The sequence below is a fragment of the Leptodactylus fuscus genome, chromosome 1, assembly GCF_031893055.1.
Source record: "Leptodactylus fuscus isolate aLepFus1 chromosome 1, aLepFus1.hap2, whole genome shotgun sequence".
In the NCBI taxonomy this organism is placed as follows: domain Eukaryota; kingdom Metazoa; phylum Chordata; class Amphibia; order Anura; family Leptodactylidae; genus Leptodactylus; species Leptodactylus fuscus.
The window spans coordinates 291,556,496-291,573,767 of record NC_134265.1 but is presented as its reverse complement, the minus strand read 5'-3'; positions in this window follow the sequence as shown (position 1 = coordinate 291,573,767).

Sequence of the window (17,272 nt, the reverse complement as noted above, 5' to 3'; positions counted from 1 at the left end):
TGTCCGAGCTGCTTCTGCTGTGTGATCTCGGCAGTTCTTGTGAGATCAGGCAGTCCTCTCTTCACAGGGCTGCACAGAAGACCCGGAGAAGCGATCCAGGCTGAGTATTGAAGTGGATAAAGGAAAATTTCACTGACATTGCTAAATATATCCGGTGGTGTAAGAGGCCACATTGAATATAATGTGTCAGCAAATGGTCCGCAATTGGAAACCCTTAATTTGCGGACTTACATTACGGTCGTGTAAGACCAGCCTTACGCATCCTAGTTGTAAGGGAATTGCTAGAGGAGCTGCTGGAAAACCCTGAAGAGAGGGGCACAACAAGACAGTGAGCCCTAAGCTGAACCCACTGCTGCTGGAAACTGATCGACAAAGCCCTTCCTGTATAGGCGACATCACAGAACGCAAACAAGACAACACAAAAGGGAGGTCAGCTAGCCAAGGGTCCAGTAACAGTCGAGCAACTTAATACAGAATCAAAATCCAAGAGAATAGTCAATAAGGAAAGCCAGAGGTCAGAGGTAGTAATACAATAGTAGTAGACAGAAGAGCTAGCAGGGACAAGGACTAAGCACAGAGTCTCGATAGCCAGCGAATCTGTGTGGGTTGATGGCCTGTATATACAAAGCCCAGGACCAGCCCTAGACTTGATTGGAAGACAGGCTGTCAGTCACACAGGCAAGACTAGAATTAACCATTTGATGAACAGAGGAAAACAAGGTGCAGGAGATAGGTGTGGTGGAAATTCAATTACTGAGATAGAGCAGTGTTCACACAGTACAACGAAAAACACTAAGCAACATATCAAACTGAACACGCCTCCTACGCCGCAGTGTGCAAGCGGAGGGTGGCACAGAGACACATTCAGGCAAAGACGTTACACCCGTACTCCAGTACACAGTAACATTCAGTGAGAGGCAGAAACAGTTCTCAGTACAGAAGCAAGGGAAAGTGAAAAAAAATCCAGGATTTCACAAAAAGGCAAAATTTGTTAATAAGGTATAATGCACAATTTATTGACACAAATACTGCCAAAAAAATCAAATCTGAAAGTTTAGTTACGTTTTCATTTTGCATTGTCTTACTATTAGTAAATGTGGGGCAGTGATCTACTTTTCCATTAGCTCACATTTTTATACCTTTCCCTCATTAGCAAAACACCAGAGTTTTGCTCTTGTGTACAAATATGCCGGAGGTGTTTTTATGTAGGATAAGTATTAATATACAACGTTACATCAGTTACTTTACATTTCAAAGACATATTCTCATGAACACATTAATAATTCATTTTCCTGGTTGATGACCTCTGTAGTTCTAGTTTTGTAAAATTATGAAGACCTTGAGAATGTGTAAATGATAAATGGCATACCAATAACAAATAACCTGCTCAAGATATTTGGAAGCTTAACCTGCCTAATTTCCAGGGGTCATCTGCACTGGCAAGTTACATTACAGCAAGTATACATGCAGGCCGCCAACCAGTGGTAATTCACGTTCAATTATCACGACTGGGTCTTTCTATGCTTAGTCATCCTACATGAAAACCAACCCCCCCCCCCCAAATAAATAAATAAATAAATAAAAAACAGAAATATCTGCTCTTAAAGTATTAGGTGAATACTGTAAATCACTGATGGATGTAGTAGTGATTGATGGATGTGTTCAGAATGCTGCTGAATAAGGTTTGTCATTAGTATACATACAGTACAGACCAAAAGTACTTTGGACCTTCTCATTCAAAGAGTTTTCTGTATTTTCATAACTATGAAAATTGTAGATTCACACTGAAGGCATCAAAACTATGAATTAACACATGTGGAATTATATACTTAACAAAAAAGTGTGAAACAACTGCAAATACGTCTTATATTTTAGGTTCTTCAAAGTAGCCACCTTTTGCTTTGATTCCTGCTTTGCACACTCTTGGCATTCTCTTGATGAGTACGAGAACAATAAAATGTAGCCAGCTGATCCAGATGTATGAAAAGTCCGCGATAAATAAAATATAACTTTTATTTTAAATAAAATAAAACAAGTTACATAGTAACTTTGGTGTCATATCTCTGTACAAAAAAGCTACGCGTTTCGGGACGCTAGTCCCTTCCTCATGGCTCAAACATGTAACACCATACACTAGGAAACGTCACATGATCGGAGGATAATGCACAGCCAAGGTATAACCAAGCCCCCCTGGGCTACGTGACCAGGGAGGTCATGTGACCGGAGAAATAGGATACCATGGTTACCAGGTGTATCAGGAAGTCGGTCGCACTATAGGGAAACAACATGAGAGTGCGAGGATTATATACAGGTTCAACAGTATATTTCTTCGGGGAGGGTGAGTAGGACGGTCTCTAATCTTTTTCTTTTGCTTTTTTTCTTTAGTTTGTAGGATTTGTCTTGCAGTTTAGTATTTAAGATTGGTGCATGAGCAGTAGGGCCAGCAGACAGGTTTACATTCAAATTGAGAGTTTCATACATATGGTCCGCGGTAATTATATTGGTATATATATTATTGTTAATGGTTATGTATCGCCCTGTAATGGATATTTACTGTACACACATTGAGTTATATATACGGAGTTGTTATATATGCATTGTTGATTCTAATGTTTTTGTGTGCTTACAATGTAAGGGTTAATAGATTGGGCGGGATGTGGAGTTATCTCGATGTAATGGGTTTAAAAGATCAGTTTGGTGTTACATGTTTGAGCCATGAGGAAGGGACTAGCGTCCCGAAACGCGTAGCTTTTTTGTACAGAGATATGACACCAAAGTTACTATGTAACTTGTTTTATTTTATTTAAAATAAAAGTTATATTTTATTTATCGCGGACTTTTCATACATCTGGATCAGCTGGCTACATTTTATTGTTCTCGTACTTGTATCCAAACGGGTTGGGTCCTCCCGTGTGCCGTGCTTCCAGGACTATATCTGAAGAAAAAGAACTTTTATATGGTGAGCCGAACTATTTTTGCATTTTTTTCATTCTCTTGATGAGCTTCAAGAGGTAGTCACCGGAAATGGTCTTCACTTCACAGGTGTGCCCTGTCAGGTTTAATAAGTGGGATTTCTTGCCTTATAAATGTGATTGGGACCATTAGTTGTGTTGCACAGAAGTCAGGTGGATACACAGCTGATAGTCCTACTGAATAGACTGTTAGAATTTGTATTATGGCAAGAAAAAAGCAGCTAAGTAAAGAAAAACGAGTGGTCATCATTACTTTAAGAAATGAAGGTCAGTCACTCCGAAAAATTGAGAAAACTTTGAAAGTGTCCCCTAGTGCAGTTGCAAAAACCATCAAGCGCTACAAAGAAACTGGCTCATATGAGGACCACTCCAGGAAAAGAAGAGCAAGAGTCACCTCTGCTGCGGAGGATAAGTTCATCCAAATCACCAGCCGCAGAAATCGCAGGTTAACAGCAGCTCAGAGTAGAGAGCAGGTCAATGCCACACAGGGTTCTAGAAGCAGACACATCTCTACAACAACTGTTAAGAGGAGACTTTGTGCAGCAGGCCTTCATGGTGAAATAGCTGCTAGAAAACCACTGCTAAGGACAGGCAACAAGCAGAAGAGACTTGTTTGGGCTAAAGAACACAAGGAATGGACATTAGACCAGTGAGGATCTGTGCTTTGGTCTGATGAGTCCAAATTTCAGATCTTTGGTTTCAACCACCGTGTCTTTGTGCGACTCAGAAAAGGTGAATGGATGGACTCTACATGCCTGGTTCCCACCGTGAAGCATGGAGGAGGAGGTGTGATGGTGTGGTGGTGCTTTTCTGGTGACACTGTTAGGGATTTATTCAAAATTGAAGGCATACTGAACCAGCATGGCTACCACAGCATCTTGCAGTGGCATGCTATTCCATCCGGTTTGCGTTTAGTTGAACCATCGTTTATTTTTCAACAGGACAATGACCCCAAACACACCTCCAGGCTGTGTAAGGGCTATTTGACCAAGAAGGAGAGTGATGGGGTGCTATGCCAGATGACCTGGCCTCCACAGTCACCAGACCTGAACCCAATCGAGATGGTTTGGGGTGAGCTGGACCGCAGAGTGAAGGCCAACAAGTGCTAAGCATCTCTGGGAACTCCTTCAAGACTGTTGGAAGACCATTTCCGGTGACTACCTCTTGAAGCTAATCAAAAGAATGCCAACAGTGTGCAAAGCAGTAATCAAAGCAGAAGGTGGCTACTTTGAAAAACCTAGAATATAAGACATTTTCAGTTGTTTCACACTTTTTTGTTAAGTACAGTTAGGGCCAGAAATATTTGGACAGTGACACAAGTTTTGTTATTTTAGCTGTTTACTAAAACATGTTCAGAAATACAATTATATATATAATATGGGCTGAAAGTGCACACTCCCAGCTGCAATATGAGAGTTTCCACATCCAAATCGGAGAAAGGGTTTAGGAATCATAGCTCTGTAATGCATAGTCTCCTCTTTTTCAAGGGACCAAAAGTAATTGGACAATGGACTCTAAGGGCTGCAATTAACTCTGAAGGCGTTTCCCTCGTAAACCTGTAATCAATGAAGTAGTTAAAAGGTCTGGGGTTGATTCCAGGTGTGTGGTTTTGCATTTGGAAGCTGTTGCTGTGACCAGACAACATGCGGTCAAAGGAACTCTCAATTGAGGTGAAGCAGAACATCCTGAGGCTGAAAAAAAAGAAAAAATCCATCAGAGAGATAGCAGACATGCTTGGAGTAGCAAAATCAACAGTCGGGTACATTCTAAGAAAAAAGGAATTGACTGGTGAGCTTGGGAACTCAAAAAGGCCTGGGCATCCACGGATGACAACAGTGGTGGATGATCTGTAATCATAATCATAGCTCTGCAATGCATAGCCTCCTCTTTTTCAAGGGACCAAAAGTAATTGGACAATGGACTCTAAGGGCTGCAATTAACTCTGAAGGCGTCTCCCTCGTAAACCTGTAATCAATGAAGTAGTTAAAAGGTCTGGGGTTGATTCCAGGTGTGTGGTTTTGCATTTGGAAGCTGTTGCTGTGACCAGACAACATGCGGTCAAAGGAACTCTCAATTGAGGTGAAGCAGAACATCCTGAGGCTGAAAAAAAAGAAAAAATCCATCAGAGAGATAGCAGACATGCTTGGAGTAGCAAAATCAACAGTCGGGTACATTCTAAGAAAAAAGGAATTGACTGGTGAGCTGGGCACCTGGGCATCCACGGATGACAACAGTGGTGGATGATCGCCGCATACTTTCTTTGGTCAAGAAGAACCCATTCACAACATCAACTGAAGTCCAGAACACTCTCAGTGAAGTAGGTGTATCTGTCTCTAAGTCAACAGTAAAGAGAAGACTCCATGAAAGTAAATACAAAGGGTTCACATCTAAATGCAAACCATTCATCAATTCCAAAAATAGACAGGCCAGAGTTAAATTTGCTGAAAAACACCTCAAGAAGCCAGCTCAGTTCTGGAAAAGTATTCTATGGACAGATGAGACAAGGATCAACCTGTACCAGAATGATGGGAAGAAAAAAGTTTGGAGAAGAAAGGGAACGGCACATGATCCAAGGCACACCACATCCTCTGTAAAACATGGTGGAGGCAACGTGATGGCATGGGCATGCATGGCTTTCAATGGCACTGGGTCACTTGTGTTTATTGATGACATAACAGCAGACAAGAGTAGCCGGATGAATTCTGAAGTGTACCGGGATATACTTTCAGCCCAGATTCAGCCAAATGCTGCCAAGTTGATCGGACGGCGCTTCATAGTACAGATGGACAATGACCCCAAGCATACAGCCAAAGCTACCCAGGAGTTCATGAGTGCAAAAAAGTGGAACATTCTGCAATGGCCAAGTCAATCACCAGATCTTAACCCAATTGAGCATGCATTTCACTTGCTCAAATCCAGACTTAAGGCGGAAAGACCCACAAACAAGCAAGACCTGAAGGCTGCGGCTGTAAAGGCCTGGCAAAGCATTAAGAAGGAGGAAACCCAGCGTTTGGTGATGTTCATGGGTTCCAGACTTAAGGCAGTGATTGCCTCCAAAGGATTCGCAACAAAATATTGAAAAAAAAATATTTTGTTTGGGTTATGTTTGTTTGTCCAATTACTTTTGAGCTCCTAAAATGTGGAGTGTTTGTAAAGAAATGTGTACAATTCCTACATTTTCTATCAGATATTTTTGTTCAACCCTTCAAATTAAACGTTACAATCTGCACTTGAATTCCGTTGTAGAGGTTTCATTTCAAAACCAATGTGGTGGCATGCAGAGCCCAACTAGCGAAAATTGTGTCACTGTCCAAATATTTCTGGCCCTAACTGTATATAATTCCACATGTGTTAATTCATAGTTTTGATGCCTTCAGTGTGAATCTACAATTTTCATAGTCATGACAATACAGAAAACTCTTTGAATGAGAAGGTGTGTCCAAACTTATGGTCTGTACTGTATGCTGCAAATATTTATTTAAGCTACATCAAATTGGATTAAATACTTACAATATGGCAAATTAAACATGCTATAGGCATATTTATTATCTTAACCAAACATGTGATTTTCTATAATTCATGTAGAACGGATAACCTAGATATTTCAACAACTTATGAAACTCACATTTATTAAGAGTTACACAATTTTTTTAAATGAAGAGATTGACATGCAAAATTCCAAACAAATGAGCAAATAAACAAAACTATGTAAAAAACTAGTAAAAAAAATCTTCATAAATTCGTACAAATTTTATCCATTTTAAGATAATGGTTAAAGAATACAAGCTATTTATTTTGCACCAGGAAGGTTATGATGTAGGATGAAAAGAAAAAAATTGGATGGCTGGACCTGCTTTATTGTTACTGATGACAAAAACTGCTTGTGATGGTGCTTTACTTTGCCTTCACATTCATGTATGCATGTTGCTGCTAGCGGAAAAAAATAAACAAGCTGCTCTTTCTTCAGGCGGATTCAGCTGCGGCGTCCACCTCGTGACAGCACCCTCCGGACTAGGCCCATTCATTTGGGCCTAATCCGGAGCAGAAAGCCGCAATGGGATGCTGTGCACTGCGCTGACATCCCGTCACGGCAGCCGCAACGGAATATGCACACGTATAATTGCGTGTGAACTAAGCCTTAGTCTTCTGCTCCGAAACTAGACAATGTGTGGAGCTGGAACAAGGCCTTTTTAATACATCGGGGATCCCTGTTCAACGTTTCATAAGTGCGCCCACCACATAATTTAATTTCCCCATAACTAACCCTCTGATAAGGCCCCCTACCCCTCAACCACCACACAAAAAACCTCCAAAGCATATTTACATAATCGTGTTCCCTCAGACCTGTAGACTCTGGCTGTAATAATGTCTGTGGCTCGGCACTCATTGCGCTTCCTTCCGCAGACAACATTAGCTGAAGGCAGAATAATAGAGCGTGGAGTTGTAAGCTGTGTGCTCCACTATTTTATTCCTAGGAGACAGATAGAGTTGAAATCACTGCCTACCAGCAAGAACTGCAGGACAGCACCCGAAATGCGGGACTGTACTTTTTGACCTGAGGTAATCCACGTCATAATCAACCCCCTCACAATGGTTGTCTATGGAGACTGCCAGGCTGCTTTTTTGGAAAAAAGAAGCGAGCTGCCCTTCCTTCAGGTGGATTCCTGGCAGCAGAAACCTCAGGATTCGGCTCATTCATTTGAGCCGACTCGGGGGGGGGGGGCGTGGCGACGCACAACCGCGATAGTCGTGGCAGGTGGGTTTTGACGCCGCTTAGCTCTCGGTACCAAAATCCGCCCCCCCCGCCCCCTGTGTGAACTTAGCCTAATGCAACAGGCACACAATCATGTACATGTCTCCGTGATTTAAATGGCACAGATGGCACATAAATTAAATCCATGTGTTTCCCATGTCTCCAGAGCCCCATTCATGTGGGTCAGTGAGTACAGGCCACAAAACAGGCAGGAATAGGACCTGTCCTGTGTTATGCTAAAGGAATCATACAGTGTTGGGTAAAAGTATTGGCACCCCTGCAATTCTGTCAGATAATACTCATTCTCTTCCAGAAAATGATTGCAATCACAAATTCTTTGGTATTATTGTCCTCATTTAATTTGTCTTCAATGGAAAACCACAAAAAGAATGGTCAAAAAGCCAAATTGGATATAATTCCACAGCAAACATAAAAAAGGGGGTGGACAAAAGTATTTGCACTGTTTAAAAAAATCATGTGATACTTATCTAATTTGTGTAATTAACAGCACCTGTTACTTACCTGAGGCACTTAACAGGTGGTGGCAATAACTAAATCACACTTGCAGCCAGTTGAAATGGATTAAAGTTGACTCAACCTCGGTCCTGTGTCCTTGTGTGTACCACATTGAGCATGGAGAAAAGAAAGAAGACCAAAGAATTGTTGGAAGACTTGAGAAGCAAAATTGTGAGGAAGCATGAGCAATCTCAAGGCTACAAGTCCATCTCCAAAGACCTGAATGTTCCTGTGTCTACCGTGCGCAGTGTCATCAAGAAGTTTAAAGCTCATGGCACTGTGGCTAACCTCCCTAGATGTGGACGGAAAAGAAAAATTGATGAGAGATTTCAACGCAAGATTGTGCGGATGGTGGATAAAGAACCTCGACTAACATCCAAACAAGTTCAAGCTGCCCTGCAGTCCAAGGGTACAACAGTGTCACCCTGTACTATCCGTCGGCGTCTGAATGAGAAGGGACTGTATGGTAGAATACTCAGGAAGACCCCACTTCTTACACAGAGACATAAAAAAGGCAGGCTGGAGCTTGCCAAAACTTACCTGAGAAAGCCAAAAACGTTTTGGAAGAATGTTCTCTGGTCAGATGAGACAAAAGTAGAGCTTTTTGTGAAAAGGCATCAACATAGAGTTTACAGGAAAAAAAAAGGCCTTCAAAGAAAAGAACATGGTCCCTACAGTCAAACATGGCGGAGGTTCCCTGATGTTTTGGGGTTGCTTTGCTGCCTCTGGCACTGGACTGGGTCTCCCTCAGAGGTCATGGGTCTTCCAGCAGGACAATGATCCAAAACACACTTCAAAAAGCACTAGAAAATGGTTTGAGAGAAAGCACTGGAGACTTCTAAAGTGGCCAACAATGAGTCCAGACCTGAATCCCATAGAACACCTGTGGGGGAGATCTCAAAATGGCAGTTTGGAGAAGGCCCCCTTCACATCTCAGGGACCTGGAGCAGTTTGCCAAAGAAGAATGGTCTAAAATTCCAGCAGAGCTTTGTAAGAAACTCATTGATGGTTATCGGAAGCGGTTGTTCACAGTTATTTTGTCTAAAGGTTGTGCTACCAAGTATTAGGCTGAGGGTGGCAATACTTTTGTCCGGCCCATTTTTAGAGTTTTGTGTAAAATGATCAATGATTTGACTTTTTTTTTCATTCTCTTTTGTGTTTTTTCATTGCAAGCAAAATAAATGAAGATATTAATACTAAAGAGTTTGTGCTTGGAAGAAACGGAGTATTATCTGACAGAACTGCAGGGGTGCCAATACTTTTGGCCAACACTGTACATGGGACCTTGAAAATACAGATTCATATGTATGGGGCTATGAAAATGAAAGGGTCTGTGTGTTAACCATGAAAAACATGGCTCGATCAGCTCTTCAGGGCTACTGCAGGGTCCAGTACTATATAATGTACAGAGCGAGAAGCAGATGGCTCTGTATAGTGGACATGTGGCATTATTGCAGGTCTGCTTCCATTGAAGTGTAAGGAAACTGAGCAGTAATAGCACAGCTCAGTCACTATATAATGTACAAGGCTGTCTGCTTCCAACTCTGTACACTGTATAGTATCTGGCCTATCCTAATGATAGAAAAAAAAAAATCCCAGACAACCTTAAGTTATGGCTTTTATGTGTATAAGAGTCTATTCACTGAGTTGTAGGGCTTCTAAGGAGGTATGTATAAAATTCTCTGTTTCTGTCACTGACTCATTTTTGTAAAAGAAGAAAAATATTGTAGAAACATAAGGTTTCTAGCAGGAAGCGTGAACATTTCAATTTGCCAGTGACATTGTATTTCGACTTCTCACTAATCTGTCTCACTTTCTTTTCTAAGTTTATCTTGCAGCTCTCCTCTTCCTGCTGTTCAACAACTCTGACGACGGTCATTTGCAGCCAAATGTCTGAGATACTGTAGCAACGTCTAGATGTCATTGGAGATCATTAAATAAGAATGTGTAAAGGTGAAAGAGTGATTTTTTTTTTTCTTCGGAAGGCTTGTGGTTTTTGGCAGTTTAATCTTTTTGTTCTTTGCTGCTCTAGGAAATACATTATTTTGTGTGGAAACTAGAGATATTGAGCAGTGGATAGCATGAAATGACCTTATACATCCTTGTTAGAGATGAGCGAACAGTGTTCTATCGAACACATGTTCGATCGGATATCAGGGTGTTCGCCATGTTCGAATCGAATCGAACACCGCGTGGTAAAGTGCGCCAAAATTCGATTCCCCTCCCACCTTCCCTGGCGCCTTTTTTGCACCATTAACAGCGCAGGGGAGGTGGGACAGGAACTACGACACCGGGGGCATTGAAAAAAATTGGAAAAAGTCATTGGCTGCCGAAATCAGGTGACCTCCATTTTAGACAAATAGTGGATTTCAAATCCGGGTCATATGAGAATGTGAACTTTGTGACTATGAGACAGGGATAGCTGTACAGGCAGGGATAGCTAGGGATAACCTTTATTTAGGGGGGAATGTTATTAAAAATAACTTTTTGGGGCTCTATCGGGTGTGTAATTATGATTTTTGTGAGATAAACTTTTTCCCATAGGGATGCATTGGCCAGCGCTGATTGGCCGAATTCCGTACTCTGGCCAATCAGCGCTGGCCAATGCATTCTATTAGCTTGATGAAGCAGAGTGTGCACAAGGGTTCAAGCGCACCCTTGGCTCTGATGTAGCAGAGCCGAGGCTGCACAAGGGTTCAAGCGCACCCTCGGCTCTGATGTAGGAGAGCCGAGGGTGCACTTGAACCCTTGTGCACCCTCGGCTCTGCTACATCAGAGCCGAGGGTGCGCTTGAACCCTTGTGCACACTCTGCTTCATCAAGCTAATAGAATGCATTGGCCAGCGCTGATTGGCCAATGCATTCTATTAGCCCGATGAAGTAGAGCTGAATGTGTGTGCTAAGCACACACATTCAGCTCTACTTCATCGGGCTAATAGAATGCATTGGCCAGCGCTGATTGGCCAGAGTACGGAATTCGGCCAATCAGCGCTGGCTCTGCTGGAGGAGGCGGAGTCTAAGATCGCTCCACACTAGTCTCCATTCAGGTCCGACCTTAGACTCCGCCTCCTCCAGCAGAGCCAGCGCTGATTGGCCGAATTCCGTACTCTGGCCAATCAGCACTGGCTAATGCATTGTATTGGCGTGATGAAGCAGTGCTGAATGTGTGTGATTAGCACACACATTCAGCTCTACTTCATCGGGCTAATAGAATGCATTGGCCAATCAGCGCTGGCCAATGCATTCTATTAGCGTGAACTGAGTTTGCACAGGGGTTCTAGTGCACCCTCGGCTCTGCTACATCAGATTGCTACATCTGATGTAGCAGTGCCGAGTGTGCATCAGATGTGTAGTTGAGCAAAACTGACTCAGCACTGCTAAGTCTCTGCATTCGCATAGGAATGCATTGGCCAGCCTTCGGCCAATCAGCGCTGGCTCTGCCGGAGGAGGCGGAGTCTAAGGTCGGACCTGAATGGAGACTGGTGTGGAGCGATCTTAGACTCCGCTTCCTCCAGCAGAGCCAGCGCTGATTGGTCGAGTTCCGTACTCTGGCCAATCAGCACTGGCCAATGCATTTCTATGGGGAAAAGTTAGCTTGCGAAAATCGCAAACTGACAGGGATTTCCATGAAATAAAGTGACTTTTATGCCCCCAGACATGCTTCCCCTGCTGTCCCAGTGTCATTCCAGGGTGTTGGTATCATTTCCTGGGGTGTCATAGTGGACTTGGTGACCCTCCAGACACGAATTTGGGTTTCCCCCTTAACGAGTTTATGTTCCCCATAGACTATAATGGGGTTCGAAACCCATTCGAACACTCGAACAGTGAGCGGCTGTTCGAATCGAATTTCGAACCTCGAACATTTTAGTGTTTGCTCATCTCTAATCCTTGTATATTACACAAATTATACAGAATTCTTTATTGTCACCAGACCTTGCAAGTAATAACCATCTAGGATAGAGTATAGCATTCTGCATGACACCTTGGTAACCTACCGTATTTTCCGGACTATAAGGCGCACATAAAATACTTTGATTTCCTCAGAAATCGAAAGTGCGCCTTATAGTCCGGTGCGCCTTATATAAGGCTTGAAGCGGCGGCACGCGAGGAGTTAAGCGGCGGCACGCGAGGAGTCAAGCGGCGGCCGCCGGCAAAGTCTGCATGCCGCTTCCATACATTGCAATGGGAGCGCGCTATTCAAATAGTATTCATTCATCTCTAACTATTTCAATAGCGCGCTCTCATTGTAATGTATGGAAGCGGCATGCAGACTTTGCCGGCGGCCGCTGCTTAAAGAGATTCTACTAGAGATGAGCGAGTACTGTTCGGATCAGCCGATCCGAACAGTACTCGCTCAACTCTAGATTCTACCATTAAAAGAACCTCTTCCCCCTAACCACGTCGGAATAGCTTTAAAAGACTATTCGTCTCTTACCTTTCCCATAGCCAGCGCCGCCTTCTCCCTGAGCTGTGTTCGCGCCTTCCTTGTCGTCTTCTTTGGGCCTCATGGATGACGCATGCGCAGTCGGCTCTGGCTGCGAGAGCCTGTTAGAGCCGACTGCGCATGCGTCATCCATGAGGCCCAAAGAAGACAGAGACGGAGCTGCGGAAGAAGGCGGCGCTGGCTATGGTAAAAAGGTAAGGAGATTATTCCGACGTGATCAAGAAGGAAGTTCTTTAACTCCTCGTGTGCCGAGCGCTTCCATTCATTTCAATGGAAGCGTACCATTGAAATGAATAGAAGCGGCTGGCACGCGGGGGGTTAAGCGGCCGCCGGCAAAGTTTGCCGGCCGCCGCTTTCAATCATATAAGGCGCACCGGACAGCGCTGCGCCTTGTAGTCCGGTGCGCCTTATATATGGACCTAGGCAGGACTATAAGGCGCTCATGGGTAATGCGCCTTATAGTCCGGTGCGCCTTATAGTCCGCAAAATACGGTAACTTTAAAGGGATTCTACCACAAAACAAACATTTTTTATAATTACCACGTAGAAGTAGCCTTAAGAAAGGCTATTCGTCTCATACCTTTAGACGTGGTCTCTGCGGTGCCTTTCCTTAGAAATACCGGTTTTAACTGGTATGCAAATTAGTTCTCTCGCAGCAATGGGGCGGGCCCCCTGCGCTCAAACGGCCAGAGACCTCTCTCCAGCGACGCCTTTATCTTTAACAGCAACCGCATCTTCTTCCGCTCAGTACGCAGTATGCTCCTGTAGTTCTACAGAGAACTACAGGAGCGTACTGCACAGGTCTCTGGCAGCAGTGGGGCCCGCCCGCCCGTTTCAGCACTGTGGCCCGCCCCCATTGCTGCGAGAGAACTCATGTGCATACCAGTTAAAACTGGTATTTCTAAGGAATGGCGCTGCGGAGACCACGTCTAAAGGTAAGAGACGAATAGCCTTTCTAAAGGCTATTCCTACGTCTAACGCACAAAAAAAAGCGATTTAGTGGTAGAATCCCTTTAACTTATTTTAGCAAAGGTGAACCTATTTAACCTTTCTTCCAGTCTCCAGTTAAAGAATATACTGAATTATTTAATTTGGGAAATGTATCATTTTTAGTTAAAAAACTAGATGCTTTGAAAATTTCTCTCTTTTTTATTGTTTACGTATCATTAAAGGGGTTGTCCGGGATGTTTTGAAATCCCTACACTAATCTAAACACCTTCCTCCCTCCTACTTTCTAAATAACATTATTAATAAACAATGTATAGTAACCCATATCCCTGGGGCGTTCATGTGACCGCCTCAAGGACATTTTCTGATAACCTGGTGAAGATCCGTTTCCCATTTCCGGAAATGGATCATCACTACTAATCCCCACATCCACTTCACTCATACTTACCCTTCCATGGCTTCTTCCAGTGAGATGGTTCCTGTATTTGTACTGGCAGGGTGCACGCTCTTCTACTCTTCTCATAGCAGTGTGCATGCACTGCTGCTGGTAAATCACCTCTACTGCGTGTCTACGCATGTGCAGTAAAGGCGACTAGTCGGTGGAAAAGGAGCATGCACACAGTACAGGAGGAGAAGAGACCATCTCACAGGAAGAAGCCATGGAGGGTAAGTATGTAATATGAGTCAGCGGTTGGGCTGAGTAGGTAGGCTAGGACATATAGGATAGCTAGGATAGGAAGGATAGCTAGACAGGGAGGGGGTGTATGGGAGGGAGGAAGGAGGGAGGAGAGAGGTGAGAGGGGTTAGGAAGTTACATAGCAGGAAACAGAAGGATGTAAACGAAAGTAGAAGACACTAGGGACCCCCAGTGACACCCAAAAATCACTCAAAACACACTAAAAGGTATATAGGTACCTGTGCACCAACCTCTGCAAACATCTGGCTACGGTTGATCTACTGCTTCTGTGTACCGAACTTTGCAAACGTCTGACCATGGTTTCTTTTACTAGTAGTACTGAGGTACTATTCCTGTATTTGTTACTATTTAAGTACTGTACCATTTGCGTCACCATTTGGACTCCAGATCTGATAACTAGAATTGTTACAAATATATTGATCCTGTGATTTTCAGAATTCCAGGTTTTTTCCTTCTTGCTGCAGTCTCATTGTTGAGCAGTATTACAACAAAAAAAACAACAAGACATCCACATTGACACAGAAAGTCTTGTAGTGCCATCTCAAGGATTTATATTGGTGCAGCAGGATGTCAAAATATAACCAAAGAATAGAATAAAGTATAAGATAGAGAAATCAATATAAGGGAAGTCAAACTACCTAATGTACTTATGTCAAAAACGGACAATCCACATCGTCAATGGTATTGCTGCATCTTCCATCAAGTCAGGGGAGTCAGCACTGCTGCATTCTAGGATACTGATAATATTACATCAGTGAGCTGAAGGAGGGTTAGCAGGATTCAAGGGACTGAGGGGCAAGCTGGGGCAACCTATGAAGTGTTAAAAGAGAGATCCATAGCCACTATCTACCCAGAAAATTCTTCATGGTTCTAGTTTCCCAACCATAATGCTCCACATCGTGGTACTCATTTACTTTATCTCTCCATTGTGTAAGGGATGGCGTGTCCTGTTCTTTCCACTTAAGTTTTTCAGTCTATATTAATCACATAATTAGACATCGCTTGGTGTCCCAAGGGATGCCATAGAAGGATGTTGTTTGGCTAAAGAGAGAGTGAGACATTACAGATACACTTAAATGGGTTATTCGGTTTCTAACATTGATGGCCTACACTTAAGATAGGTCATCAATATTATATCTGCGGATTTCCAACACTTGGGACCTCCGCAGATCACTGGTCGCTCGGATTACTGTTTAAATTAAAATCTATGGGGCAGCGTGGCAGTACCTATACTCACCGCTCCACTTCATATGACAAGTCAGAAGCCAATACATCAACATTATCGCGAGCCAACGCTGTCTCGGTACTAACACCTGGAAACCCCTGCAGATCTAATATTGATGGCCTATCCTAAGAATAGACCATCAATGTTAGAAACAGCTAACTATTTACTCTCTATGAACATTGGGTCCCAGAAGAGGGTTATCTTGGGGCACAAGTTCCAAATATGGGAAATAGTGCTTGAAGACTCCTCACATCTGAATTGTTTATCTGAAGGACAGAGGAGTAGCTCTTTTTAAGGATACTGGGATTATGCACCAAAGTATGAACAGTTTAAATGAGTTGTCCTAAAATTTTACACAGCTAGTGAATGCATGGGATCTTCATTACATGGTGGAAAACTCAGTCAAAGAAATGTCTACTAATCTCACTTTCCGACTGTTTTATATAACACTGTTTCATATTTGCTAACTAAAAAGCAACTGAGGCATTACCTACATTCTGCCAGTGGTTGTCCTGGATGTACACTGAACTCACAGCAGTGTCTGATCTATTGTAGCCTGGAAGAGAAAAGTTAAAGGAAATCAGGAGAGACATAAACTACATACAGAAAAACAATTGTGTTTTCAGTATCTAGATAAAGAGTAAGATAGATGAAGAGTAAGATAAATATGTAGCCATTTGATGAAATGTTTGCACATCAAAAAGTAAATAAGCAGAGGAAAAACTTGCTATAAAGTTCACATCTTTGAGAAAATAAGTAACAAATAAACTTTCCTTTTTTTCTGCCATTAATGTCAAACCAGATTATAGCTTCTGTCAGTATAGTAGCTAAACAATTTTTAGTGCTTTCAGCCATTATAACTTTGCCATGTCAACATGTGCCTTAATGGCTTCTAGTACCAGTGGAAAGTTTGGATACACCTTTCTTGTTTTTTTTAATTCTATTTTTTATTTTTTACATTTCTAGATACATATTGAAGACAAAAACTATGGAGGAACACATATAGGATTTATTAGTAAACAAAAAGTGTTAAAGGGGTTGTCCAGTTTTTTTTTTTATTGATAGCCTATCCTCTAACACAGGGGTGGGCAATTAATTTTCCCATGGGGCCGCATAAGAAATTGAAACTATGCTAGAGTGCCGCACCACGACAAATTTAGCTCCACCCACTTCTACATTGACTCCGCCCATTCCCAATCATCTTTCCATGTGCCCCCACACAGTATAATCCTCCTACAGTCACCCGTACACTATATGCCCCCACAATATAATGTTCCCTTCCAACTGCCCCACAGTATTAAGTCCCTCTCCTGGTGCCCCAGTATAAACTGGTGGAAACTAGAGGGGATATGAAACTGGAGCAGCTGGAGGGGGAAATTAAACAGTGGGGGTAGTTGGAGGGGGGCAATAAATTGACAGCTGGAGCAGGACATGAAACTGGGGGCAACTAGAGGGGGACATTAAAATCGGGAAGCAGACATTAAACCATAGGGGTAGCTGGAGGGTGACATTAAACTAGGGGCAACTAGAGGCAGACAGGTCCCCCTATAGCTTCCTCCACGGTTTAATGTCCCCCCAGTCTAAGTGCCCTCTTCATCTACCCCCAGTTTCATGCCCCCCCCTCCATTTCTCCCTCAGTTTCATATCCCCCTTTATTTGCCCCATTTCATGTCCCCCCTCCATATCTCCCCCAGTTTCATGTCCCCCCCTCCATCTGC